The sequence below is a fragment of the Paroedura picta genome, chromosome 6 (genome assembly GCF_049243985.1).
Source record: "Paroedura picta isolate Pp20150507F chromosome 6, Ppicta_v3.0, whole genome shotgun sequence".
NCBI classification, from domain to species: Eukaryota; Metazoa; Chordata; class Lepidosauria; order Squamata; family Gekkonidae; genus Paroedura; species Paroedura picta.
In genome coordinates this window covers 27,750,423-27,775,133 of record NC_135374.1, presented here as the reverse complement: position 1 = coordinate 27,775,133, position 24,711 = coordinate 27,750,423, and the positions used below count along the sequence as shown (strand labels likewise).

Sequence of the window (24,711 nt, the reverse complement as noted above, 5' to 3'; positions counted from 1 at the left end):
GGGATCGCTTTGCTTTCTCTATAGGCCGCCTTTCTGGCCGAGGCTCCCTCCTCACGAAGCAGCGCGACACGGGCTCGGAGCCCGCCAGCCCCTGGCAGCAGAGAGCCCCAGAGCCGCTTCCCGTCCCCCACAGAGCGGCAGGCATGGCGGGTCCCGGAGGCAAGAGGAGCGAGCGGGTGGCCTGAGCGCCCCGCGTGGGATTCGCCTGGCCCGGCCTGGGCTCTTTCTGCTGGCCCCTCTTCTGCACCATAGAAAAGCCGCGGAACGTTTTGCTCAGGTTGCCTCTTTCGCTCTCAGCCCGCTTCCCCTCTTAAGGTGGCGCGGCCGCTTGCAAGCCAGTCCGCCGGCGGCGCTCGCGCGGGGCGCCCTTAAAGAGCTCTCCTCCTCGCCTCCTTCCCCAGCGAGCGGCCAGCGTTCAGCAGCGCGGCTTTGTAAGGGAGCTCCTCAAACCCGCCGCTCTCCAGTCGGGAAAGAGCCAGCCCGGGAGTCGAAGCGCCCAGGACGCCGCCGCCGCCGCCACTGGGGGGCACGTGCTGCACCCGCAGCCGGCAGATCTGGAGCCGGACGGACACCTGCCTGCCTCCCCTCTCCGCACTGCCTGGTGGGCGGGAGATCTCCCGCCCGGGTGCTCCTGGGGGTTCATGAAGCCAAGTGGCGCAGGGTTTTCCCAGGTAAGATCTTGATTCCTCCGTTACCCTGATTTAAATTTAAAAAAAGGGGGGGGGGTTGCTGGTTGGGGAGAGGAACGACCTTGGTCGTCTCTCTCTTTTGGTTCCGCACTCAACATTTGAAGAATGATCGATTGCCAGCGGTGGGACAGGCTGGGCACCGTGAACTTTGAAAGATGCTCCGGCAAAGAAATCGAGCTTGAGAATTCGGTCACTTTGTGGTTGTTTAGGCTTTTTGTCAGGGATCAAAGAATCGCCCGCATCATGTTCCCTCCCCCCCCCCCTGAGCATCCCTGCTGCGCCCCCCTCTCTTGAGGGGCTTCCAGCCTCTATGGAGCTCTCTCCTCTTGAAGCCCCGGTGGCAGCACCTACCAGAATATGGTCACGATGAACTCATTAACCCTGCCTTGACCTCTGTGAGATGCTTCACTTATGGCTTACCATGGGGGGGGGGGGTAGGAAAGGGATGTGTTGGAAAAGAGAGCGGAGAAGCCCGTTGGCCTCCGGAGAAAGAACAAAGCGCCAGCAGAAAGAGGCAGGCGAGGAACCCACTGGGTGCCCAGTTCTCTCATGCTGGTGCAAGTCTCCTGGCACGTCTGGAAGAGACCGAGGAAAACACATCCTGCCACTGCTGGCGGACGGGATGGGGGAGTCCTAGGACTGCAAAAGATAGTCCTAGATGCAGGGAATGAAATTTTAGGAAGATGGTTCAGCAGGGTGCATTTTATCCAAACAAATTCTGAAAGCTGGTGCCGGGCAGGGCGTCATTTGACGACTGAACCGCATAAAGTGATGTGGGAGGGGGGGGGCGGTCTCTCTCATTAGTTGCCCTTGTCCCTGTGGATCTAGTTAGCTGTCTCCTGCGCTGGCAGTAACAGCTTCTTTTGGGATGGAATTGACAGAAGCAAGAATTTCACTTTTCCGGCTGTCCTGCTCAGGCCAGAGCCGTAAGAGAGGGGGAGGTGCCAGACAGCAGGTGCAAAAGGAGCTTAACTCCCCAAAACAGAGAGGCCGGAATCCTCACTTTCTACCGTAGAGCCCGTCTCCATGGCCAGGGGGTGCGGGAAACACCCCCAGTGTGCTCGAGAACGTTCCAGGGCCCAGCACTAGCACGAAAACCAAAGTCCTGAGCAATATTTGTAGCGAGATGTTGCCCAGACAAAGCTCTTTGTGCAAGGGATGTGTCGGTGAGCATCTTCAGGCTCAAATAGGTAGCCGTGTTGGTCTGAAGTAGCACAATAAAATCAGAGTCCAGTAGCACCAACAAAGAGTGCTTGCACTCGAAAGCTCATGCCCGGAATAAATTTTTGTTGGTCTTAAAGGTGCTACTGGACTCTGAGTTTATTGTGCATCTTCAGACTGTAAGTCACGGTACCCATGAGATCCTGCAGCTGCAAGTCTTAATCTTGGCAAGTGTCTGTGCTCCAAATGGTAGGTATGTGCATAACCTAGCTGTAATGTCTGGGGATGGTCGCAGAGCTAACGGCCTTTGGGATACTCCTGTGGCTTGGAAATCTGCATGCCAAGGGGAACTTGTAAGAAGAGCGATTCCCATCACTGTGTTGCGGGGATAAAACCCTTATCGGCTGCAAATCTCCCTGCTGTGCGATTGTTTGAAAGCACAGGAAACTGTTTGCTTGATCCAGTTTTGTTTAATGATCTGATCTCGCACGCTCGCAACAGCAAGCCACGAATCAATCACGAAGAGCACTTTCCAACTCTGTTTTAGCTCAGTGGCAGAGGGATGAGGTTCCCCCAGTGCACCAACTGGGGGGAATTTCGTCCTTTGCAGCCTGGTTCTGATTTGCCACTACAAGCAGTTTCCCATTTTTTTTCCTATGATCAAGATAGGAGAAGAGGCCACTGCAGCTTTGAGGAGATGGGAGCTGAAAAACCCAATCCCCATCCAGCTAATTTGCTGTGGCTGTGGAAATAAGAGAGAGAGAGAGAGAGAGAGAGAGAGAGAGAGAGAGAGAGAGAGAGAGAGAGAAGGATGGGGGGTGCTAGGAGGAAGTTGAACGGCCTCTGAGAGGGTTGCCAAGTGGTCAGGGATGGGGGGGGGGGCTGCTGTGCAGTCACAAGAAGTGGGACAACTGTCCAGACAATGGGGGAGAGGCTAGAAGAGGAGGAATAAGCACTTGAAAATGGTGGGCACAGGTCAGCCATGACAGGCAAGGTCTACCAGTGGTAACTGCTGATTTAGTTCTGGCAGTCAGCCTCCAGTACGGTCAGCTGCAGGAGTAATAGATTTTCAAAACTTCCCTGTGACACACGGAGGCCATGAGTGCTTCCTTCAAAATGGTACCAGGATGGGATGCAACACGAGCATCGGAGAGCACACCCCCATCAGCCTCTCCTCCTTTTTTAAAAATCCTTTATCCTGTTGTCCATGAAGCAAATAAAGAGGGGGCATACTTCGTTTTTGAGGCATAAAAAGCTAGAAAAACTCTTCCTCCTGGCTTCTAAAAACAATGACTGACCTCATCATACATTCTGTCTAGGGTGGGAGCTGAAGAAACGTCTTGACTGAGATCCCCTGCCTAAACTCATCATGAAAGGGGTTGGGAACCAAAAGGTCAGATCAACTACTCATCCTTGCCCCTTGGTCCTCCTTATCTTCTCCTGCTTGCAGCTGCAGCCTTGTTTGCTTCCAGACATAACATAAAGAGCAGGGTTCATTTGGGAAACCAGGACTATTCACTCACGTCCTGGTTTTGCTCAGCAAACATTGGTTGGATTCCCTTATTTCTGTGATCTAGCTGGGCCTTGCCCAGAGAACAAGCCAGAATTAAATCCAGACACCTATGAGCAGACATCAGGACTGTGATTAAGAAACTGGTTTCAGGGCTTGGTCTGAGGGACTCTGATTAGCTGCAGTTGGTGAAGTGGCCCTGCATTCAGTCACATGAACCACAGTTTGTTTAACTGAACCGTGGTTTTACAGGACGTTGGAACCAATCCCGTGTTGTATGTGTATGTCTAGCAATGTAATGTGTGACCGTAAAAGAAAGGTTTGGAAATGTGTTTGTCCCACAGGTACATGCTGATCAAAGAGATGGGCTTAGTGGCTGAGATTTCCTGCCAAATGTACCCACTTGGTAGTAATCTTATAATTACTGCTGTATAATGTGTGAATTGATCCTAAGCAGGGAGAAAAGGGAAGCAGGGGTCAAGATGGCAGTGCATGAATAGAGTTATTTCCAAGGATGGCCAAGCTAGAATGGTAGGTCAGGGTTCATACAACTGGGTCAATCAAAGAGAAGCAAAGTGTTTGTGTAATGAGCAGATGTTGTGTGCTGAGAATGGGGGAAGCCACATTAATTTAGGTTTAGTTTTGTTTTGTTGCTGTCAAGCTCCTAGGGCTTTCAAGGCAAGAGGTGTTTAGAGATGGTTTGCCATTGCCTGCCTCCAGGCAATGTTCCTTGGAGGGGTCTCTCATCCTTGGTGTTCCTTGGGGGTCAAATATTAACTAAGGCTGACCCTGCTTTGTTTCTGAGATCAGGTGAGATTGGGCTATTCAGGTCAGGCCAGTCAGTAAGAAAAGAGTTCAGAGTGTGGCCGGGGGTTCCTTTATGGGTTGAAGCCTAGAGACGCTTCTGCACATACGTACTCTGAGGCAGAACCTGGCCCCAATGTCCTCATTCATAGACAGTTGGACTGGCATCTGAAGGACCTGGGTCGAGTCGATAAGGCACTCTGAAGAGTCAGCAGCAGGTTTTATTGCCCAGTGGTGTGTGTGGATATGTCCCTGAAGGAGTGGATGAGAAATGTGAGTCAGCGGGAGAAACCTGAGGAGGCTGATTTTCCAGGTGGTCTCTGCTGCATTGGAAAAAACGGCAGAGATGCCTCTGGGTGGCATGCACCGCAAATGAGAGTCAGATCTGAATGCTTGCTTGCTCTTCTGGCAGCCTGCTAACAAAAGATGTAGCAGGTAAATGACTTTGGGGCCAGATTTTCTGTGTTTTAGTACCTCAAAGTGGTGCTTCACGCTGAGAACAAGAGTTGCTGGGTCAGCGAGGGTTTTTTACCTGTCTCCGGTGAGGGCCTAGAGCTATGCTGCTGCTGAACACTGGCGAGTCACTACACACTTTGTGTATTCAGATGTACGCCTGAGATTTTTTTTTTAAGTACACCTGAAAATATACAAAGCAAATGGTTGGTGACAAACAGAGCCTATAGATGCACTCACTGGGGGAGACATGGTTAGCTGTATCTCATTATTGAGTTCAGCAGCAAACCCAGATTTCTTCCCTGTGCATCATGGGAAACGGTCCTGACATTCTGACTGCAGAGGTACCACTGTCTGTTTCTCATCCCTGGATGTTTGGTGCTGGAAGCCTCTTTAAGACCCCTTCCTTGTGAAGGGACTGGGGCAGCAGGAGCTAGGTAGGACATTCCTGTGGCCTTGCCGTGCCAAGCGACTGCAATGCCTCCAGAACATAGTCCTGATCCCATGTGATCCCAGCAGCCAAATCAAAAGCTCAGTGATTGCATTCAAAAGGAGTACCAGTATAACAACACCAAGTACCACTCCCAAAGAACAACTGCATTGCAGCCTACCGATTGCAGTGATGCTTAGCAGTGATGCCCCTGGATTAGCCAAGCCCGGAAGGTCCCGGTTAACATGTAGCAATGGCAGGAATGCCGGGATGATGTCACAGAAGCCATCCCTCAACCCTCCTCCACAAGCACAACACCACAAGTGAATCTACTCCTAGTCCCCAGAAGCACCCACAGTGCTTCTGCCATCAGTGCTGTCCCATGGACAGGAAGACAGCAACCGGCCTGTCCGCAGACCGAGGGCTCAAACCATAGACCCTGCTGGCCTGGTGACTGTCTTGGAACAAAGAAAGGGATGGAAGAGCTACTGTTCCAATGGCAACAACCCCTGCAGATCCCACAGGTTCCTAGTTAGGAGGCCTACTGGTGGAAGACAGAATTGCTCCCCAGAAGTCAGGCTAGAATTTAATTCTGAGCACCAAGGAGTGCATGGAGATCACTTTGTGGGGAAAGCATAGATTCAGCATAGAAATCGTCCCAGCTGGGCCATGTACCTATACACAGTCACACACCCTGATACAGTGTAGGGCTAAGGCCAATTAAAGTGACAGCATGTTGCTTTGAACAGCCTCGTTGGTACTCAGAGATGCCTTTCCTCTTCTTTCTTTAAAGGTAAAGGTAAAGGTATCCCCTGTGCAAGCACCAAGTCATGTCTGACCCTTGGGGTGACGCCCTCCAGCGTTTTCATGGCAGACTCAATACGGGGTGGTTTGCCAGTGCCTTCCCCAGTCATTACCATTTACCCCCCAGCAAGCTGGGTACTCATTTTACCGACCTCGGAAGGATGGAAGGCTGGGTCAACCTTGAGCCGGCTGCTGAGATTGAACTCCCAGCCTCATGGGCAGAGCTTTCAGACTGCCTGTCTGCTGCCTTACCACTCTGTGCCACAAGAGGCTCTTCTTTCTTTACTTACCTCATTTTCCCACCTCTCCCATGTTCATTGGCAGATTGCCCTTCCTGCAGGTAATTTTCCCGGCAGACCTTTCTGTCCCCATCAACCAGCTTTTACGTGATGACAGCAACTTGGTCACGGTTATCTCAAGAGTAGTAACTAAGGAGAGTGTGTATCAGAAAAGACGTCGAACACCTGGGTCCTCCCATCTCTGATTTATTTTTCAGGACATGTATATGCTGTCTCTCCAGACACCTACTTGAGGTAGCTTACAACTAAAACAACAAAACAAATAAATTCAAACACAAGTATTAAATGTCGCAGGCATTAAAACAAGCCCCTGAAAAGGGAATGTAAAGGAAAGCAGGGCCTCCTGGGGGAGAAAGTATTCCAAAGGTGATGTGCCAAAGCTGAAAAGGCCCTGCCTTTGTTCACTAGCCACCTCACCTCAGAGGGGTAGTGGAGCAGAAAGCAGGCCTTCAGAATAGGATCTTTCTTAACTGGTGGGCTGAATGACACAGGAGGTGGTCCTTCAAGTACCCTGATCCCAAGCCATGTCAGGCCTTTAAGTTAAGAGCAAGCATTTTGAATTGTGCACAGAAAGAGATGGGCATCTGGTGATCTTTTAGCACAGATGGTGCAGTCCGCAACAATAACCTGGCTGCCTCATTTTGGACCCGCTGAAATTGTTACATGGTTCTGAAAGCGGCCCTGCTTAAAACACAGTGTATGTGTGTGTGAAGTGCTGTCAAGTGTCTCCTGACTTATTGAAGCCCTATGAATGAATGACCTCCAAGATGTTCTATTGTTAACTGTCTAGCTCAAGCCTTGCAAACTGAGGTCTGCAGCTTCCTTGATGGAGTAGTGGAAATGCATGACAGTAATCTAACCTGGGTGTGAGCAGAGCATGGGCCACCATGATGAAATCGTGCTTTTCAAGGTATGGGCATGGCATTTCATATGGCATTTATATTGCAGAACAAAGGAGTAATCATTGAAGAAGGTTCAGGAAAACAGGTGAATCCAATACCCGGGACCCCGTTCTGATTGCTCAAGACATTTATGATTATAGAAATAAATAAACACTTGAACTTTGGAACTGATTTATTTGAGAATTTATGGACATACAGCCTTTTGGAATTCCTTATTTCAGTCTTCAGCATTAGAGGAATCGATGGTTCAACTACACGGTGCATCAACCAAAGCTGATAAAAGGTGCTGCGTGCCCCCCTCCCAATTACTTGAGGCTGCAACCACAGGCCAGGATCTAGCAGCAACCCACAATTTCCTGATCTCCTCCTACACCAAGCACATCTCTCTCCAGGGCAGGCTGACTCCTCAGGCCTCAATCAGCTTTATCATTGACCAACATCATTTCATTCTTATATGTTTCATGTCCTTCATCCATCCAATGAACTTCCCCAGGCTCCCTTTCAGGGCTCCCACAAACCCACATTGCTCAGAGGTCAGGGAAAAACAGAGTTGGATGTCATCCACATATCTGTAAAACCTCACTGTCAATCATGAGATGACTCCTCCCATGAAGTTTGTGTACATCTCTGATAGCCAGCCTGTGGCTCTACAGATATAAATGGACTACAGTTACCATGAATCCCTGTCAGCATGTGTATGTGTTAAACAGTATGGGGGGAACACAGTGACCCCATGAGGAGACTCCATAGAATAAGCCAGGGATTCCCAACCAAGGCTCTGTGGATCACTGGAGGTTTATGGGAACTCTGGAGGGGGTCCACAGCTTTCCCCATTTTGCCTTAATAGGCTTGACCACAAGCTATGGAACTGGTTGCCTCTACCTGGAGAGTGTGGTGGGTAAGCCGTGGGCATAAAAATCATAGGGGGGAGTTGCTTGTGGCTTGGTATGGAGGGTCTGGGCTGTCCTCTCATCTCCTGCCGTTTTTGGCTATATGAGGCAGATTATAATGTTCTGTGTAAACTGCCCAGAGCTGCAAAGAAATGGGCGGTATAGAAATCTAAATAAATAAATAAATCTACCATAGTAGTGGTAAAGGCAGGGGAAGGGAATGAAAGGAGGCTGAAGGGTGTGGCTGGTGATGTCACTTCCAGTGACATGTCACTTTCAGGGAACGTGGCAGGGAGGCATGGCCAGCTGTTATCTATTCTGGGTTCCTCAAAGGCTGAACATTTATTTCAGGGGCTCCTCCACAGTCAAAAGGTTGAAAAGGGCTGGTAAAACACTTCAGGGATAAGCAACAATCCACCACATTTGCTTTGTGAGATTGGCCATGGGCATGATGCGGGTCCTCAACTTTGGCAGGATAGCAGGGTGGAGAATCCATTGTTCCATTCCATATGTCTTGTCATGAAGTCACCAAGCCAAGTGAATAGGGGTGTGTGTGTGTGTGTATGAGATGGGGAAGGTTCTCTGTCTTATAAGAGTCATGAGAGCAGAGCCCCAGATAAGCTGGTCATGGGTTTCCCAGTCTATGTCAACCAGGGCATGAGTTTTGACAGTCTCATAGAAGAGTGGAGGTTGCCACAGGTTTTGTTCTTGCAAGGTTGTTGTGTCTTTGAGCGTGGTGCGACCAACAAAAAGGTAGTAGAGGCTGCCTTTCCCTTTGTTGTGCTGCCATGCTCAGTGCAACTGTGCCTGTTACAGATGTGTCTGCCTAGCTGCTTTCAAAGGCACAAGAACTCTACAAGAACAAAGCGATGACCTGCCTACCTTAGAACCTCTGGCTGCTCACTGCTGCCACCTCTGTAGACCTTGCTGGTGGCCTGTATGGTAGAGAACACATGGTTATTGGAAGGCTGCCTGCTTGCTTGGGCACAGAGAGAGAAAAGACACCCAGGGATTGCAATGCACAGTAGGTAGTATCTGCTGCAGACAGTGCGCAATATTGACTGCTCTTTGAATGGGTAACCAAGAAATGGTGCCACCCTCTAGGCGCTATTTCCTTTCTCTGTGTGTCAGCCAGAATTGCTACTGTGTGCTCAGCTGGAAGCCTCCCTGAGATTTAAGTCTGGGGCCTTCCCTATTGAGGAAGATGAAGACTCCACGTACCCATGTGCCACGAAGTTTCCTTTTCCAGCCACTGTTTGTTCCGCTGCTGTGTAACCCTACAGGGAGGAATCTGGCATACGGGCTTGGCCAGCTCTGGCTCTGCTGCCCTTTGGAAACAGGGCCTTTCTTTGTGCAGGCAGCCAGCTTGCCCTAGGACTGGGAGATGCTGTGCCAAGCTGTTGATGAAGTGAAGGTGGTCGAGCCAGTAAACTGTGCCCTCTGATTTCAGGGCAAGAGGAACAGGCACCAAGGGAGTTGGAGTGCTCTGTTATCGGGGAGGGGGCATCACAGGGGCCAGCGTGGAGGCCCAGGTTTCTCCACCATTCCTTTCTTCAATGTACGCTTTGTCCTTGAAGCAGCAGTTGCTGGAGGTGACTGTGTCAGGAATATTGAGGCAGCATCCCCAGAACGGCCTGAGAAGATGCCTTATCCATCTTCTCCTCCTCTGTTTATTATTCAGCTGTGCATGTTTTGCACAAAGCGCTCCCTTTAGTGCTAAATGCCTTTCCAGGATTCTTCTTATCATTCCCTCTGTATGAGTGCTCCGCATTCTCTGTGCCGGGTAGGGAGAGAGATGGCCGTGACCCCACAAACTGATACGCATGATCTGCCCTCCTTGACTTCAATAAGGTGTCTCGGAACTGGACTCTGGGTTAGTCAGGAGCATAGATGGAGGGGGAGCAATCTGTCTAGGGGCTTGCCCTTAACCTACCCTGGTTGTCTTTGCGAACGTGGAAAGAACTGTCCATGCCCAGCCAACCCCAGCAAGGGGATTGCAAAGCAAATGAGAAGGAAAGGAGATTGACCACAGCCTTCCCCTGCAGCGCTTACCTTGAGGGTTTCCCGTCATGTATGGATCTTGCTTAACTCCAGATATCTGACGAGGCCAGGCTATACCTGGCTGCCTTCTCCCCCCTGGTTTTCTTTACTTCATCTCTTTGGTTGGCTTGTCTGTGTGGGAGCAATCTCTAAAGGAGAAGAGCTGCTTTTTGGCACGCCGTTTTTCTCTACCCAAAGGAGTCTCGTAGCGGCTTACAATCGTCTTCCCTTCCTCTCCCCACAACAGACACCCTGTGAGATAGGTGGGGCTGAGAGAGCTCTGAGAGAATGGAGACCCGCCCAGCAGGCTGCTTGCGGAGGAGTGGGGAATCGAACCCACTTCTCCAGGCTAGAGGCTGCTGCTGTTAACCACAACACCAAGCTGGCGGTCAGGGAGCAGAAGATTCCACGTATGCCCTCTTCCTTCCCAGGCTCTGCTCAGTGTTCTTCCTCCTGCAGAGTGCATATCCTGCACGGGGATATGCAACAAACAGTGTCCTTGCTGCAACATAAATCCACGGTGGCAAGATAGCATTTCATTCTGTCGGCACGAGGGGCTTCAGGAGAGACAGTAGAGCTGCTGTGTTGGGAATGGGTTGGGCAGGGCTGGGGGAAGCAGTCTTACTGCCTTTCCCACTGCCATGGAGTGGAAGGTGTTCCCCCGCAGACGGCCAGGGCCCGGGCACCCAGGAAGTATGATTGCTACTCTTGCCTGGCGGGAACCGCGACGGCCACTTAGCATGGCTTTCCGTGCACTTAACTCTGCAGCGAATAAAGGCTTGGGGGAGTAGGAAGGGGGGAGGACCCACAGCAATTAAAGCTCAATATTGTGTATTTTGAAAGTCTATTGATATTGAATGAAAGCATGCTACATGCCAAAGCCCATGCGAATTACCCACAAGCCAAAGATCCATTAACAGATCGTTTCTCCACTTTTAGAGCAATCTTTGCCCTGGGAGTGCTATTCAAGGCACTTGGGGAGGGGGGGCAGGAGCCGAAACAAAAATGCAGCCCACCTCTGGCGCGAAGGGAAGCAGCGGGCCGTGCACCCTTCCTGTGCATCAATGGTGCATGGGCTTTCTGCACTCAGGAGTTTGGCACAAATGAAGGCAGGCTGTGTCGTCCAGGAGTGCAAGCCTGCTAATAAGGCGGAACGGTTGTTTGGAAGATTGGCCCATCGTCAATCCCCATGGCGCTGACATAACGTAGTGACTAAATGTGCAAGCTGTGGCCCCATTCAGGTCTCCGCGGGCAGCGCTACCCCTGCCATGTCCTAAGTGAGGGATAACAGCTACTGGCTGTTGAAAGGATTCTCGCGTTATGGGATGCCCTGGGAGTACTTGAGACTCACTCCGCAAAGGTATTCTTTTCATTATATCTGAAATGCAGCGGCCCATCAGCAGCCCTCTAAATGGCCCCTTTCCCTGGGGTGACAGAGTGTTTTAGATAATCTATGTATATATAATGGATAATAATGGACACAATCCAATTTAAAAACAAAACACAAAAGGGGTCTCCTGGGCTCAGGCTTCAACCCTAGAAATGGGCGTGATGCAAAAGCATCCTGGGACTTTTATCTAGCACCTGTGGGGTTCCTCTTGTGGTCTCAGGTGGGAAAGGCTCTTGAGGGGGAGGGGGGATTGGATCCAGCCGAGTCGTAAGAACAGCAATTAGGGGCTCTTGCAGAAATCATGATTGATTGAATTGTTGGCAGCGGACTGACTTTTTGTGTGCATTAACCCTTACCGATGTGCACAAGACCCCTCCCTTTTGTGTATGTGGCTATTCATGAATGCATTATATCCCATCCCTTTAACAAATGGGACATGTATGTTTTGTAGTAGGGCCTTCCCTTTAGCAATTGTATACATATCTCCAGCAAGTACAGGAAATGAGCCCTTCTTCTCCACCCCGCCATTCCTTTACACACATATGCACATTCACACCCTGCTTTACCCTAAGGCAGTGATTCTCAGCCTGGCTAGAGGCTGCTGCTGCTAACCACAACACCAAGCTGGCAATCAAGGTGCAGGAGATTCCACGTATGCCCTCTTCTTTCCCAGGCTCTGCTCAGTGTTCTTCCTCCGGCAGAGTGCATATCCCGCACGGGAATATGCAACAGTGTCCTTTTGGGGGTCGAACAACCCTTTCACAGGGGTAGCGGCAGGGCAAGCAGCTTGGCGGGGGGCATCCACACAACAGCCTTGTGGGTTAGATCGAGATAGAGCGTTCGTCTGTCCAGAGCAGCGGAAAAGAACGAGATTGGCATGGTGGGACAAGAGACAGAACTGAACTGAGAATTGCTCTCTTTAAGTCTTTGAAAGTTTGTCACTTGAAGGAGGGCAGGGAGGGGTTCCTGTTGGCAGCAGAAGATAGAACCTGCAGTAATGGATTTAAACTACACGTAGAATGGTATCAGCTAGATATGGGGGGGAATTCCCCAGTCAAAACAGTTCAGCAGTAGAATCAGCTGCCTAAGGAAGTGGTGAGCCACCCTTCATTGGCAGTCTTCAAGCAGCAGCTAGATAGATATTTATCAAAGACAGATGCTTTAGGCTGATCCTGCATTGAGCAGGGGGTTGAACTAGGGGCCTGTATGGCCCCTTTCAACGCTATGGTTCTGTGATAACCACTGTGAATCAGGACGTTGGTTTCTGAACTGAACAGGTTCGGATTAATTCACAACCCCTGCTTTCTCCTCCCTGCTTTCTGTGGGAAGCAGAAAGTAGGAGTTTAAATAGTGCAGAACTTTGTGGCAGCTCTTCAGTTCACAAAGACTGCTTTGCAAACCATGAATTGCTCCAAATTTGTCACAAGCCTTTGTTCATGAGCCAGTTTGTGCCCTCCCCTACCTTTGAACATATCTTTTAGAAAGGTGAATCAGACATCTGAAAATTCAAATGCCGTGCACAGGCTGTGACCTGTGTTCATGGCAGCTCTGCGCTCAGCTTCGTGTTGGGGGTTAGGGTAGTGTCTAATAATGAGTATATTTCCATTCCTTTGGCTCCTGCATGGTGGCATTCTTCCTTCTTGTCCTTCCCTCCCTGTCCTTTGTTTTCTGTACTGGGATTTCTCTAGTTTGTGTATGTGTCCTCATAAGAAACAAGATGTTGGCACAGTTCTGTGTAGGTCACTCATGACTGCTAGAAATACACTGCACAACTTTTCAGATGTTTGATTCTCCTTTCTGAAAAATATGCCCAAAGGATTCTCTTTACTTACTAGTTTGAGATTAGAAATAGGGGGTGAGGGGGTGGGGAGGAAACCAGTTGTTTATTTGTCTGCCATATTCACTGTGTCCTCTATCATTATGGAGACAGCGACATTTATGTAGAGCAGAGTGACTGAGTGCTTGAAGGGTAGACCTCCTCCCCCTTTTAGCAAGTTCCAAGCAATGTCATTTACAGTTGCACAGCGCAAGTCATGGCTGAAGCCATTTCCCCTCCTTTCCAGTTTGTGATAAGTGATAAGCCTGTAGCCCCTGTAGAAACCTTAGTGGCTGCGAACATGGGCTATAAATGTTTGAAATAAATAAATATATATATATATATATATATGGCTTCCAGGGTGAGGGATTAGCTTGTTTTCTCTGTAGGAGTAAAACCTCAAGCCCTGGCTCACACTATCCGTGCTTTAAGCATTATGTCTGCATTGGGTATTAATTATTCAGTCCCAAAGGGAACTGGGAATTGTCATAGAAGGACAGTTCTGCTGTAAGCTTTGATCTGCTGTAGAGGCAACCATGGTGACAACAGGGTAATGGCAGCAAGAAGGGGGCATTGCCACTTATTTGGGAGCTACAGCTGTATCTGACAGTCCCAAATCTCCAGTTTGGTGTCATGGTAAGGGTGTCTAGGGGTATCTAGGAGACCCTCCATTCAAAATCTCACCGCACCATGGTACTTTCTAGGTGACCTTGGGCATCACAAAGACTGCTCAGATGTGATGTCCTTCCATACTAGGAGTTTGCAATCTAATATCCTTTGACTACTCACGGATACCATTTTGTGTGAACAGGGGTGATATGCATCTCTCCCATGTGGATGCAGCCTCAATATGCATGAACAAGAACTCTGAATAACCCAGTAATCAGTGGGTGTGTACCAAAACTGTATGCATACAGTGAATACACATGTTGCCCTCATTCACCCAACAAGGCACTCATGCCTATTAGGAGGATTGCCGTTAGCAGACGGTTCTGTTGGGGGCTTCCCTGGGCATAAGACTGAAATGTCTGAAGCCTGACCTACCTCAGAGAGGGGATTGTGAAGATGAAACGAGAGAGAATTGTGGATGACATCCCAAGTCCCTTGTAGACGACAAAGGTTCTAGATTGTTTCCTGGCCCCACAGCTTCAGTCTCTGTTCCCCCATTTTTCTGAACAGCTCTACAACCGTAGCATTAGAAAGCTATTGGTGGATTCCAATGAAACTACCTTTAGCACCCATGGAAGCAGCCCAGATTATCTCCTGTATCCCACCCTCCAATCCTACTTCACCTCCAAATTGCTCCCATAAAGCCAAATATTTGGAGAACTCCCCTGTCTCTGTTTCCTAATACAAAACAATTTAATAACACAGAACAACCCATAATGTGAGAAGCAAAGTGGGCATGTTGATATGTTCCATTGGTTCTGATTCCAAAGCTTTCAAGCTAAGTGGAGCTCTTCTTATGGCAGAATAAAAACGTAGCTTGTCTTTAGTTATGGAGAGAATAAAGATTACAGGCAGGCAAGCAAAATCCCAGTCGTTTCAGCCAAAGAAGCTTCGAGCAACTAGTTCAACTTGGTGACTCTCGGGGGATGCTTCCAGTGCAGGCGTTAACATTGATAAGTACGAATCGGATGCAATGAAAAAGCTCTTTCTGTGAAAGGTAATGTTTCACATTATCCAGCTATGATGCGATGCGTAGAAGGGGGGAAAAATATGGTTATATGACACAGCCTTAAGTTATACAGTTATTGCATTGCCTGTAAGGGAAAATGCTTTTCTGCTCTCTCCGAAAAAGGACCGGCTGGTTCAAGATGAAATATGACTAATTCTGGGGCCGTGGATGGCATAAGAGATGATTACTCATTGCCTCTAAATCAGAATCCACCTTAAATTATAACAATATAGCGATATCTTGTTTGGTGGCAATATGGATGGGTCAGGGATCTGGAACAGAAAGCATCCTTGTAGCAGGCACCGCAGAGCCCCAAATCGTACTATTATTTATTTAACCCCCCCCCCCCATTCTCCTTGTCATGTTCTGTTGTTCTGTAACTATGTGCATTTTTAATACATAATCTGAATATTCACAAGGGCCAATCTCTACCTGAAGATGTCTCTGCTTCGCAGTGTTTAAGGAACAATCACAGGCAGCCTAATCATCTCTCTACCTAGATATTTATATCCCTGCTTTTCTCCCCAACTGAGACCCAAAGCGGGTTACAGGATCGCTCTCGTGCCCTTCACTTTACCTTCACCACAGTAACCCTGCCATGTAGATTAGGCTGAGAGGGAGTGGCTGGCCAAAGGTCACCCCACAAACTTCCAGGGAAGAGTGGAGATTTGAACCTGGTCTCCCAGATCCTAGTCCAGGCCTTTAACCACTACTCAACGCTGGCTGATTTGGACACTGTGCTGGTCATCCCTTGCCTTCTTATGGTACAAGACTTTCCTGCCTCTCCTCCAGGGAGTGCTGGGCAGCACACAAGGTTCATGCCCCTCGCGGACAGCCTTGTGGGATAGGCTGTCAGCCTTGTGGGACAGCCCTGAGACCATGTGTCTGCACAGAGTCCATCTAGCAGCGCTTATGGGGGAGCAGGGATTTGAACCCGGGTCACCTCATTCTACTTGTTTCCGCCTCACTGACTCACCTGGCTGTCTCATTCATCACTGAAGCTGCCGCACTGGGTGGAGCCAGCCAGTTTCTTTGCTGGAGAAAGAGAGAAGATGAGGAGCTGGTGGGGAATAAGCTATTGCTGCTTGCAGCTTGGGCCCTTTCCTTCCCAGCCAGGCTTCTGTAATCTCCACACGGAGTTCCGCCACGCGTGATCCTCATCTGCCTGCTCCAAATGGCATTTTGAATGTCTTGTCATTTTACACAAGCTGCATCTTTTTGTCGTTTCACCCGAGCCCTGCACCGTTTCTAAGGTACTTTAAAAGAGATTCTCTTTACCATGCATTGACTAGGTCAGTCTGCATATCTCAGCTGACTTGTAAAAAGCGATTTCTGTTCTCCTTCCCGGATCATACAGCCACAGCCTCTCTCCCGATTCCTCTTAAACGGCCGTGTCAATCTAATCTTAATCACCATCTGACTATTACAACACTGCAACAGAAATCCTGGAGCCCTGCTCAGAACACGAGGATGGGATTTGCTGCATCTGTGACTCTGATCCGCAAGTGCTCCCAAGTACGCTTGCATGAAGATTCGTCTCTTGCACACAAGTTGTTTGCCACAGCCTGGACGCTGTGGGGAAACAGACCCCCTACCCTGCTTCTTCAGAGTGCTTTTGTGCAACACCAGGGGCCATTCCGCACTCGTTCAAAATTGCACAATGGTTGCAAATTGAAATCGCTACTGTTTTGCAGTTATGCACAACGTCATTGACAATCTGCAACAGAGGGAGCGGAGATCAACGCACCGGCGAGCCTTTGTTTACCCAGTGAGGCTTCCCTGGCTGCAGTCCCTCCCCAGAGCTGTTTTAGGTCACCAAGCACAAAGCAACACACAGCCCCGTTTGCTGTATTTTCAGCCAAAAATCGCGCCCGTGCAGGGGGGGGGTATTTTTTTTTTCACTCGGGGGGAGCGTGGCAATGATGAAACAGCAGATCAAACACCACCTGCTAGCTAGATAGGTCTCTCCGTTGCAACGAATCAACGCAGATTCGTTGCAACGTGTTTTTTTTTTAACCTTCCTTAAAGGGAAAGGGGCTTTGGGGGAGCATGATAACGGTCGCCCATTGGCTGCTTGACGGCCAGGGGAGGGACAAAGCTCGGCAATATCGCTTCCTGGCTAGCGATTTTTGCCGAGACCGGAAACCTGTGTGGAACTATAGAAATGCAACTGGATTCCACTACAAAGGCAGGTATGCATAACGACAAATTCCACTATTTAAATGGCGATTTTTCATTCCGCAACCAATTTGCTACATAGATCCTGGTGCGGAATGGCCCCAGGGTTTTGCTCTGTGGTCTTTCCCAAACCTGCTTTGCTGCAATTTTGGGAGAAAGCACATAGCAAAGCCAGGGTGGCACCCATGTCACAAGAGTCCAGCTCTTCCTGGTCCTGCCAAACTGGCCCGATTTCCCTGGTCCTGTGCCCCTTTCCTCCTACCATGGGAGTGCTTTTAAAAAGGAGAAATTGGGAATTGATGCATCATGATAGCATGATTGCCACAATATAACACAAAGGCATCACTGCAATGAAAAGGGGATAGAGACCTTTTATAAAGGAAACCTTGGGAAACAGGTAGGTTGTTGAAACATTATAATGTTGTCAATTGTTTATTAAAGAAAAAATGAAATTCTCCCCCCACCAACAGCCACCATGGGGAACTGGAGTGGGGAAACCCGCCATGTGGAAGGACAGTGGCTGCTGTGCTGTGTCAACAACGTCAGCAGCAGTAGGGGAAACCACACAAGCCCACCCGCATTCAGAGAATACCGTAACTTTAAACACCTTCCTTACCTTGGACATGCACAGTAGCCCTAGCATTACAGCTGCACGGTGGCTGCTCTGAGTTACACGGTAAGGTGCATACTAGAAGTCCAGCCCCATTGATCTAGGAACAAATTATTTTTAAAAAAGTAGGAGAACGGATACAGAAAAACAGTACTGTGGTACTGGACAGAAAAGAAAATCTCAGCGGCTGTGAAAATAATGGATGTTTCACCGTTGGGGGGCACTTACCGATTTCATGTAGAAATTAAGCACAGAGGTTAATACATGATGCTCTGAGGAACAGCAGATAGTGCAGGTTCTTTGCAATCTGAAGACACAAACAGTTGGGCTGAACTGGCTTGGACAGTGCCATTTATGGAAAGCTTCTCCCACTGTGTCTTTGAAAGGAGGCAAAGTCGATTGCAAAGTCTGTCTGATCCCTTGCTCCGCGCATCACCCTGGCATGCAAAAACAAACAATAGTGTTCTCCATTGTTTTTGTTTTTTTAAGTTGCCTGAGTATTTTCTTTCACAGCTGCTGTTCAGGCTACTGCCTGCATGTCGCAAAGCAATAGTACAGAAAGGGGGAAAGAAACAGTCATAAAAATGTTAACATTTGCTGTAGACCTAGAAAAATACCAGCAATAATAATATAGCATTTTTTTTAAAGCCGTTTTGTGACGAGGCCCTCAGTTGCACGTTGAGACTCAGACTGTAGGCTAATTCTCTGGGAAGCACCCTAACAATAACCTGATAACCTTATGAACTCAACTTCTTAGAATCATAGAATCATAGAGTTGGAAGGGACCTCATGGGTCATCTAGTCCAGAGGTAGTCAACCTGTGGTCCTCCAGATGTCCATGGACTACAATTCCCATGAGCCCCTGCCAGCAAACTCTTGCAGGGGCTCATGGGAATTGTAGTCCATGGGCATCTGGAGGACCACAGGTTGACTACTCCTGATTTAGTCCAACCCCCTGCCCTATGCAGGACACTCACATCCCAATCGCTCATCTACTGTAACCTGCCACTCCCTTAAGCCTTCACAGAATCAGCCTCTGTCAGATGGCTATCTAGCCTCTGTTTAAAAATTTCCAAAGATGGAGAACCTACCACCTCTTATTCTAGCAAGACTCTTGAATCTGCTAAACAGCTTCACTATACTGTATATTTGCTGGATATTTTCATTGTGCTGTTTACTAATTTACTGCTCATTTACTCTCCCCTTATATATGTAGTATGGTCATTTTTATTTCATTGTCCGAAGAACTCCACATGCACACAAGAGCTCACACCTTGAATAAATCTTTGTTGGTCTTAAAGGTACCACCGGACTCTTTGTTCTGCTACTTCAGACCAACCCACTTGAATCTAGCTGCTTGCAAGGTGGGTCTTGGTTAAAAGGGTATTGTGTTTCTTATTGTGGCTTCTTAGTAATATAAAGTGTCATTACATATGGTGCTTTTCCAGAGGAGCGTGAGAAAGTGCTCGGGGGCCTTGCGCCAAGAGCTAGATTTTGGCACAATCCAAACAAAAGATGAAGAATTATTAAAGAAATGGCTTTATAGCTGCAGATGCTGGGGGTTGAACTGGGACCTGCTACACGCCAAGTAGATGCTCTACCATTGACCCATGGCCTCTCCCCATCAAACAACTGGGAGTTAAACATATGAAACCTCCTTATTCCAAGTCAGAGTATTGGTCCATCTAATAGACTACTGTCAAGGGCTCGGTTTATCCCAACAGAAACTCAGAGAACCTTAAAACGGAGAGTTCAGAGATTGACTCCCTTCAGGCAAAGCACCTCAGTGTTTTCCCAAGCTGAAATAGGTTAGGTAAATGGTTGGGATCATCCCTTTTGATTTTTAAACCACTTTCCCTAGGCTCGTGTATCCATTGCTGTTGAGATCTCCTTCTTTCTAGCTCCACTCCCACAGTGCACAAACAGTTATCTACCAAGCCTAGTGCTGGATCGAGAGGGGGGCGTGGCCCTTCCCGATGCGAGGGGCATCGCATGTGTGGCCCAAGGGGATCGCTTGCCTGAAGCCACTGACTTGGCAAAAGAGAGTCCAGTCTTGTGGCAAGTGTCGCGAGGGAACACGATCACAGGCACAGGCCTTGAGCGTGATCTCATGCTTATCAAAGTTCACCTAGAGATTATGTGAATGCTTGGCTGCCATTTGCTTTTAATGGTGGTGCGTTCAGGGATTGAAAAAGAAACCCCCCAGTGCCACTGATGAGGGAATGGGATGAAGATGCATATTAGAGAGGGCGCCTACTAGAGAGAGACGTGGAGCCCTCTTGGTCTGGAGCAGCAGAACGAAATTTGAGTCCAGGGGCACCTTTAAGACCAATGCAGTTTTATTCAAGGTATGGACTTTCATGTATATCCTTTGCACCTGAAGACGTGTGCATGCACATGAAAGCTTCTACCTTGAATAAAACTGTGTTGGTCTTAAAGGTGCCCCTGGACTCAGAGCAACGTTTATGGGGCCTCTGCCTTGTCCTGATACACAATCACAGACTCCAGAGAGTCAGTCAATATCCTGGTTGATTTAAATATTTGTTTCTGTTCTATCAATAGGCACCCCCTTCTTGTTCAATCTGCTGTCTCCCTCGTTGTTCTCTGAGCATAAGGCAGAAAGGACCCCAAGCACCTGAGACAGTTCTGGTTTCTTCTCTCTCCCTCCTACGCACACACCTTTGGCTACTGTCCCAACTTCAGACTCCCCCACCTTGGCAGCCTTCCTGGGATGAGACTTCACAATTGCTGGCTACTTCAAGCCAGAAATCAGTCCGCTGGGAAATTCCTTCTGTCTGGCACCCGGAGAATCGCTTGCCTGTTTCCAAGAGACTTCAAGGCAGCCGAATAACGAATATGGGGGCTGTGCTGGAACGGGGCGGGGGAGAGGGCAGAGTAACACTTTACATGAAACTATCTGACAACTGAGAGATCTCATTAAAAAATAAATTACCGAAATGTTTGCCTTGCACTTTTGAGAGGGCTCCCATTTGCTTGGGCAGATCACAGCTCTTGTGGCACAAGTTGCTTCTGTTGTGTAATGTTCTCTTACCAGCATTTCCCATCCTTTCTATGTAAGGCTGGAAAAGAAAATGTCCTGTGGGTTGCAAGCAGGGGCAGAATTTTGGCCTAATCCAAATGAAAGCAACCTAGTTTTCAATGCAAAACCCGCTTCAGATGCCTTTTTAGGCAAAAGGGTGTTGCACCCCAACCCCAGACTGGTGTTTCTGTGTGAGAAACATCTTTGCAAAAAGAAGTCTGTTGCATTCACACTTTGGGGCACTATGCCAGCCTTTCTCAACTTTTTCACCATTGAGAAACCCCTGAAACATTCTTCAGGCTTCAAAAAACCCCAGAATTTGCATGATTGTACAGAATATGGTTGGGAAGCATAGCTGTGGCCACGCCCACCTGGGGCCGATGAATATATGTATGAATATATATCACCCAATAGAGGTTTAACAAATTTTAAAAATATATAAAACAATAAATCCCACCCACTTGGGAAACCCTTCCAGAGCCATCAAGGAACCCCAGAGTGTCATGCAACCCTGGCCAAGAAAGCCTGCTCTGTGCAGTGACCTCATTTCAAAGAAAATCAGCCAATGGAGAAAGCGGCCTGGAGCTTAGAGCTAATAGGTGTGGCTGAAGAACCTCATTGTCTCATGTTGGCTCAGGAACCACTCCGTCCTCCATGCAGCCCTACTCACATTCTCTCTATGGAGAATCATCCTGGTCTTCCAGCCAAGAGGGCAGCCCCACGCAGCTGGTGTTTGTTTCAAGGAACATGGGGGCAAAGTTACTTACACCTGTGTGTCAATATGGCCCTTAGCTTTACACCTCGAAGGTCTAACATATGAAGCAGGCCCCAAAAAAGAGACTACATCAGGGTTAGTGAACCTGTGGTCCTTCAGATGTTCATGGACTACAATTCCCATGAGCCCCTGCCAGCAAATGCTGGCAGGGGCTCATGGGAATTGTAGTCCATGAACATCTGGAGGGCCGCAGGTTCACTAACCCTGGACTACATGGCAAATTCTTACAGCAGAAAGCATACGGGGGGGGGGGGGAGAGGGAGGCAATTCCTCCCTAACACATTCCTCCCAGTGTAGGCAGAAGCAATCACTGCCCTGCTTGTTGACAGAGCCGACATTCAGTGAATTTCCCTGGCCCAGATCCATATTAATGATTGCTGCTGGTGCAGGTGGGGAAACTCACTGGATCAATGCTTACCTGTTGGGCTGTAAGCCCCTATAGAGTTGCCATTTTTGGTTGCTTTTCCTGCTGCTAATGCACATACACAGAGGACGCGGCCCTATGCCTCTCACCCTTCCTTGCCTATGCAGTGAGAGAAGCAGCAGGACACCGAGGAAAGATCTCGGCATAATTCAGATGCTCTCCACAAAAGCTCCTCATGGCCTCATGCCCTGTGCTGTACAGTCAGGTTCCCCTCAGAACCTGGTGAATCAATAGACCCAACCAGGCGGACCTCCCAGGGCTCAGTTTAAGTAAACTGGGAGGTGATGGGACTCAGCCGCACTGCCTGTGGGTGCTGGCGTTCCTGAGGTGACACTGTGCATTGGCCAGCAGGAATCCTGCATGGAAGCAGCGCTCTCAGCATACTGCTCTAGTTCTGTGGTGTGGTTGCACACAGCTGGTCTGGCCCTTTACCTCCTGTAGGCCACCTCAGCCCTGCCTTCTGTTGCCATCATCCCTGCAGAAAAGGAGGGGGTCCTTGGGGACTACAGGCCTACATTTGAGGTCTGGTGGCCATCTCATAGCTGGTGGAGAGGTTTCCCTTGCAGGTTCTGGCAGGGAGCCTCCGGGGAGGGTGGTATACAAATGGAAGGAAGGAAGGAAGGAAGGAAGGAAGGAAGGAAGGAAGGAAGGAAGGAAGGAAGGAAGGAAGGAAGGAAGGAAGGATGGTACAGTGTCAGCAGGTGCCCCTGCAGCACCTGGTCTTCCTTCATTTCTCTGATCCTCCTAAGGACCAGGTCTTCCCTCATCTCGCTGATCCTCCTTGGCCTGAGAGCCAGCTTGGTGTAGCAGTTAAGAGCAGTAGCCTCTAATCTGGAGAACCAGGTATGAAGCCCCACCTCTGCACATGCAGCCTTGGCCACTGTGTGGCAGGTTTTGAGAAACTATGGGCTGGAGTTTCTTTTTCATAGGGCTCAAAAGGAATAGCTCATAAATTCAGATGAATGGTCCTTGCCAATGACCACTGTCCAAGAGTCCCTATTTTCTCGTGAAAGGGATCAGCTAAATCACACCACATACTTGCCAAGACAGCTGTTCTGCCGGCTTCCAGTTCCAATGCTTTTGCTGAGAAGCTTGTGTGGTTGTTTTTGGTCCTTACTGATTTTGTTTTCTTCCCTGTTATTACATTTCCTCCCCCCCCCCCGGTCCCCTTTTGCCATTTATCTGGATGGACTCTTCCCCCTCACCCCCATTGTTTCTCCCCGCCCCAGTTTGCACAAGGTGAAAAAGGGCTGAGGAGTGTCGTGCGGATGGCTGTCTTGCATCTGCTGCTTTACTCCCCACCTCTAATGTGAATGAGGCCCTTCATGCGCTCCTCTAGGGGGAAACACAGATGCTTTTGTCTGGTGGACTTGTAGGACAGGAGGGAATTAATAAATCAGAGAGCTGATGTTGTGCTGCCACATTCTTGCAATTTTAAGGCGAGATCATGAAAGAGAAGACGGAAAATAGGAGCAAGTTAATTTGTCCTTGGAGAAACCAGAGATGCCCAGCCAGACTCCTTTTCCCCCCTCTTGCTTTATGCACTCATACTTCATTCCTTTATTTTTCTTGTTCTCGCTCTGCTTGCCTTTTTCATCTCTTGTCTTCCCAGTTATCATCTTCTCAGTTATCGTCTGCCTCCCTTCTGCTTTATTTCAGTGTGTTGAGTGTCTTTCTCAAACCTGTTCCATCTTTCTCTTCACACTGAAATTCCTCGTCCTTTTCACATCTGTTGTTCTTCCCTCGTAATTCCCCTCCTCCCCGAAATACCTCAAAGTAAAGGAATCTATGAGTGCCCTGGGGACTTGATTCAGGGGGGCAGATGAACATACAAAGCTCCCTTGTATCGGGTCAGACTGCTGGTCTGCTTGGCCCTGTGTTCTCTCCCCTGAATGGCAGAAGCACTCCAGGGTCTCTGGCAGAGAGGTCTTTCCCACCACCTGATACCTGAGCCTGGCCTAGACATACCCCAGAGTGATCGGGAGGAATTCCGAGGGGGTGGAATGTGATGTTCCCTTACAGACCATTGGCGGGGAGGACCACCTTTTAAATGCTTCCCTTAATGTAAAAAATCTAAAAATCAGTACACCAAGATAAATGGTCCCAGCCTAGTCATTCACACAGTGTGGTAGTTTTATAGAGAATCCTTCATCCAGGGGGATTGTGATCAGGGTAATTTCTTCCTCTCTGTCCAAACTGATGCTATCCATTCTGCCACTTCAGCACTCTGGTACCTCATTACCACCCCATTCAGCTATCTGTCTAGATCAGGCCTTAGGTCATTTCCCTGGGGAGGCTGGCACTGGAAGCTGGAATCCTAGGCAGGCAAAGCCGTCTGCTCATGGCTTGTCATGTTAAGATTTTGTGTTCCCTCAAGCCAAATGAAAAATATAATATGGGAGGATAGGACATACATTCTTCTGACAGACCAGGTATGAGTATTATGAGAATTTTGGAGCAGCTTGTTCCACCACTGTGTGGTTTGCAAGTACACAAGGATGTAAATCTTGGCTACCTTAGGATGTGTTGCTCCTGTGAAGGAAAGCACAACCCCCCCTTGACATTCTGAATATTGCACCTTGAAATTACTGTGTGGGGCCAGTGAAGTTCTGGAAAATAGCTAGGCGGGTCTTTATTATTATGGTGGGGAACTTCAGTGGAGGACTAATGACTTGTCCAAGTTGACAGTCTACTACATTGTGGGTAATATGCGGTACCTCGTGTGACTTTGAATAAATTGCCTCTCTCCTTTGGGCTGTTCAGTTTGCCCTAACCAGACACCCCTTTGCGCTCTTCCGGAGTGGCATGGCTTGCAATG

The 24,711-nt window shown here is 48.9% G+C and overlaps 1 protein-coding gene across 8 annotated transcripts in view; it reads left to right on the top strand.

Moving 5' to 3' along the window:
- The first annotated feature begins 329 nt into the window (after window positions 1-329).
- The window catches only part of LOC143839631 (galactosylgalactosylxylosylprotein 3-beta-glucuronosyltransferase 1-like), a 70,106-nt gene continuing 45,724 nt past the window's right edge, over window positions 330-24,711 (top strand). For 2 of the 8 annotated variants that reach the window (XM_077341910.1, XM_077341912.1), the window contains exons 1-2: window positions 339-671; window positions 3,170-3,243. The gene's annotated coding sequence lies outside the window, so the exon portion shown is untranslated. Of the gene's footprint in view, window positions 672-3,169; window positions 3,244-18,998; window positions 19,019-24,711 lie in introns of those variants that run through there. The other 6 variants (XM_077341916.1, XM_077341915.1, XM_077341908.1 and 3 more) reach the window with 4 other exon arrangements.